The sequence below is a fragment of the Mauremys mutica genome, chromosome 1, assembly GCF_020497125.1.
Source record: "Mauremys mutica isolate MM-2020 ecotype Southern chromosome 1, ASM2049712v1, whole genome shotgun sequence".
NCBI classification, from domain to species: Eukaryota; Metazoa; Chordata; order Testudines; family Geoemydidae; genus Mauremys; species Mauremys mutica.
This window is the reverse complement of record NC_059072.1, coordinates 148,877,628-148,882,524: the sequence shown is the minus strand read 5'-3', so window position 1 is coordinate 148,882,524 and position 4,897 is coordinate 148,877,628. Positions and strand designations below refer to the sequence as shown.

At 49.7% G+C, this 4,897-nt stretch overlaps 1 non-coding gene across 1 annotated transcript; it reads right to left on the bottom strand.

Moving 5' to 3' along the window:
- Positions 1-841: 841 nt before the first annotated feature.
- On the bottom strand, positions 842-913 carry TRNAC-ACA. Its single transcript has one exon. It is a non-coding gene; the product is annotated as a tRNA-Cys (tRNA).
- Between the last annotated feature and the right edge of the window lie 3,984 nt (positions 914-4,897).

Here is a 4,897-nt window from a genome sequence, read left to right as displayed (position 1 = left end):
CTCTACGGTTGGTAAACGTACAGAGACTGTGCTGCTGATCATGAACTAGAAGCACATGACCTCTAAACAGCTGCCATTTGAATGCATCTGAAAGTTACAAGGAACAACGATCTGTGTTAAAAGAAGGTTGCCATTTCTTAGAGCCCCAATTGATGCCCTGTGCACAAACAGAGGATTGAATGTGTAACAGGGAGTTTGGTAAATCTTGGTTATTTTATTTTTGTAACAGGCTCCTGTCCACAGGGGCAGCTCCAGGCCTCAGCACGCCAAGCGCATGCTTGGGGCGGCATGCCGCAGGGGGTGCTCTGCCGGTCACCAGGAGAGCGGCAGGCAGCTCCGGTGGACCGAGCGGCAGGCGTGCCTGTGAAGGGTCCGCTGGTCCCATGGCTTCAGTGGAGCATCCGCAGGCACACCTGCGGGAGGTCCACTGGAGCCGCAGGACCAGCAGAGCGCCCCCTGCAGCGTGCTGTCGTGCTTGTTGCGGCGAAATGGCTAGAGCTGCCCCTGCCTGTCCATCTCCAGTAGAATTTTCAGTCCCAATGGCAACTTACTTACCGAATGTAATACAGACTAGTCCATTCCTCCTAAGTGGATGTGGTTCTTGTTCTTCTGCACATTGTAGCCCATGGACCTGCAAATGTGTCTTCATTTAATTGATGAAAACAAACCTAGACACTTAGAGGATTGGAACTGATTTCAGCTCGGGGACATGTTTGCTAGGTTTCTATGCATTTGCACAGGGAAGCATTGAGTGTGTCCATTCATTTCAGGGATCTCTATTTAGTGGAGCTCCTGAACATACTGGAAATGGAATTATTTTTATTGAAGGCAGAGGTTTGTAAGGGGGCACGTAGATTTGAACCAAGGCCCACTTGAGCTGTAGTCAAACACTCTACCACTGAGCTATACCCCCATGACATTTGCATAGGCAAGTCAGTGATCTTAAGGACAGGCCCTGCCTCAGAGAGCTCCTTTTCTATTCCCAGACCACAGGGATTTTAAAAATGGGGTTTGATTAAACTTTATATATACATGTAGACACCGCAGCTTGCACACCCACCAACATAGCTTCCCCCCACTGACATAGTTACCACCTCTCGGGGAGATGGGTTAATTACACAGACAGGGACAGCTCTATCCCCTCCGCTTAGAGCATCTTAATTATTTTTGAATAGGTGGGAAATAATGTCCTGAATGGACAGTAACCAATTTATCAAATATTGCTGTATCTGCATTTAATATGGGTAACTAGTTATTTAATATGGGTAACCGCCCTGCTCACTACCCATGCCTCTCTGCACCCTCCCCTGCCCTGCCCACCTCTCGAACCTCTCTGCCCCTCCCCTGATACCCTCCCTGTCCACCTCTTTCTTTGGTCATCTGTTGTTATTCCAGGAATCATCAAGGATGGAATAAAAAGCTGAGTTTACTCCAGGGTGAAGAAAGAAAGGAGCCACCAACCCCCTGGCAAAGCTCAGTGCCCCAGAGAAAACCTGCCCCTGCTATCACAATCACTGATGTGCTGGGGATATGACAGGAAAGGGACTGTCTGAATGATCAAGGCAGGAAATGGACAACAATCTACAGCAACGTCATTAACCACAAACACACTCTCCTCATGCTCCAGCCAGAAGGGAAAGGAGCAGGAATTCTTGCTGTTCAGCCATGGACACACTTATACAATGGCACAGCAGTGAGTGTGTGGGATAAGTAATGAGAAACACTGAGGTTGTTTTGCTTCTGAGATAAATTAATTATGCTGGATCTGCGTGTAAAGACCTGGCTCTGGGTTTGTTTTCATTAGTTAATTAACTGTAATTAGGAGAAGGAGCTAGACAGGTGTGTCGGATGTTAATTATCCCAACTAGTTACAGTTGTTTCTGTTACCTTAATTAACCAATTGATCATTACCTGATTGCTGAATGAAACTATGTATAAAAGCATGCTGGGATAGAATAAAGGAGAGCTCTGCTTACAATCGCATTTTGGCTGTCAGACTCCGTTCCTGTTCTGTGGTCCAACAAATGGTGACCCCGATGTGATGATTGAAGATAGTGTTGGTGGCCTGAGTTGATAAAAAGAAAAAGAGGGACGCGCCTGAAGTTTCAGCGTCGGGCGTCCGAGAGAGAAAAAAAAAAAAAAAAAAAAAAAAAAAGCCGCCGGCCGGCCGAAAAAGAAAAGCGCGCCTGAGTGTCAAGCGGCGGCTGCAGGGCGTCCAAAGAAGAAGGACGCATCTGAACAGAGTTGTACGGCTGGGAACCATAAAGCGTCCAAACGGAGAGAAGCACCTGAAGCCCAGTGCCGAGCGGTAAGCTGCAGGGCGTTTTAAAAAAAAAAAAAAAAAAAAAAAAGGGGCACACCTGAATCTAGAAGTGAGCACTAAAAATGGGAGCCGCTGCGTCTGCAGAGGAGAAAATGGTGCATGAAATTCTGACACGCATCACGGAGCGACGGGGAGAAAAGTTCCCCTCTGATGCATTATCCCGCTTACTACAGTGGGGACGTTCAAGGGGACTTTCTGTTTCACCCAATACAATATTTGATAAAACTGTGTGGGAGCGGATGGGCTGTGAACTTTGGAAATCAGTGGCTCAGGGTGACAAGGAAGCCTTCTCCCTGAGTCCAATATGGAAGAAGACAACAGAGATAGTGGAAGCCTTTGCAGCCGAGGCAGGAGTACAGGCGGCTCTCTCAGACCTTTGTCACCCAACGCCCGGAATACCCTCCGTTTTGCCGGTTGGAGCCAGGGATTTTTTTGGTGGTGAGGACACAGTAATACCCTTGGCTTCCGACCCCTTCCCTATGGACGATGTTGCCTCTGCTACGATGCCATTACCCTCCAACGTAGCTATTGGCCCTGATATAATTGATCCTGCTTCGGTCCCGCTACCGCCCGATACACCCGAGCCTATGGAGACAACTTTGCCATATGCACCCCTTTCAAAGCCGTGCCGTATCCACGGGACCTGGGGGTGTCATGAATGCGGGGAAGCAGAGGAGGCTCGGGTGAAACATGTGCCATCACAGCCATGTTCTGATTTTACTCAGTTTACCCGGTCTGATGCTCTTTATGAGGAACTGCAGCGCCAGGGTCGACAACTGCAGGCCATTTTTAACAAATTGGATCAAAAACAAGGTTTTCCAGCTGGATCATCACGGTCAAGTCTTCACGAGTGTTTTCGTCCGACTTGCCCTTCTGCCCCACCTGACCCCGGGGACCCTCCGGACCCAGTACAGCGTTGGCATGGGGTCATAAAGGAAGCCATCCTTGAAGGACTGACACCTGAGGCCTTTCCAGTAATTACGCCAGACCCTCAACATCCTAATCACCGACAATGGGCCCCTTTGGATTGGAAATTGATCCGTGAGGCACAGAAATCAATTATGGCTTATGGACTAGATAATCTATATGTACAGTCTCTTATTGAACAGGTATTTACGGGCCAGGCGATGTGTCCATATGATGCAATTAAACTAGCTGATCTACTTCTTACACCCACGCAAAAACTGTTGTGGAAAGATGATTGGGCCAAGAGAATCGACTTGGCCCTTGTCCACAATCTGGATCTACCGGACGGTGATCCCCGGCACGTGGCCACTACTGAGATGCTTTTGGGAGCCGGTCGTTTTGCTGACCCACATCTGCAAGCCCGTCTGGACCCCCGAATCCTGCAGCAATCACAGGAACTAGCTTTGGCTGCCTTTAAGGCGGTGCCCCAGATGGGGAAGCCGAACCCGCCCTACGCTAAAATTACTCAAGGCCTATCAGAACCATATTCCACCTTTTTGGATCGTCTCCGAGAAGCTATTGATAGATCCCCTAATCTGACGCCAGAAGCCAGGACTGCAGTTGGCCTTGATCTCGCCACCCAGAATGCGAATCCCACTTGCCGCCGTATCTTAGCTACTTTGCCCAAAACTGCGTCCCTAATGGAAATGATTGAAGCATGTAATAAGGCCACTATGTTTGAGGAGACGGATAAGGCAGCAATTCATGCTGAGGCACAGGCCTCTGCACTAGCCGTGACGTTACGACCTCTGCTCGGGCGACGATGGGGGGCTAAAAGATCGACCCGGCCGGCTGGCCCTTGTTTTAGTTGTGGAAAACCCGGGCACCTCTGGCGGGATTGCCCAATGCAAAATGGGCAGCGAACCTCTGATATGTCATCTAGAGCTGCAACAGGCGCTTGTACACGACGTAATAGGTTTGGGCAGCGAACCTCTGATATGTCTCCTAACTCTGCAACTGGTGCTTGTGCACGATGTAATAAGTTCGGACATCATGCCAATGATTGCTGGGCGCGTTACAAGAAAGATGGAACACCGCTGCCGGGAAACGGATCACGGAGCGCCCCTCGGAGGAGCGCGACGATACAAGTACCTCCACCTACCAACCCGGCTGCCTGGAACACCTCACCGGAGCAACCCGTGGCAGTGCCGGAGTGGACCTGGCCACAGCATCAGATGTAGTTCTAGAGACTGATAAAGTTCAAGTTCTTCCTTCTAACACTGATGGCCCATTAGGATTTGGACTAAGTGCTCTTTTGATTGGCCGTTCGTCTACATCAAAACAGGGTATTTTTGTTTTACCTGGCCTTATTGACGCTGATTATACCGGGAACATTGGGATAATGGTACGCGCCCTCTGCCCCCCTGTAACTATAATTGCTGGTACGCGCATTGCTCAACTAATACCCTTCAAGGGATGTGTACCCCGATCGACCCCGATTGATCGTGGGTCCCGAGGATTTGGATCCACTAGCCCTCCCCAAATTGCTTTTGTTATGGACATTACTTCGCGCAAGCCCACCCGTACTGTTCGGCTTCAAGGGTCCGATGGGCGGCAGATTATTCATGACGCCTTGCTGGATACAGGGGCCGATGTGACTATAGTCCC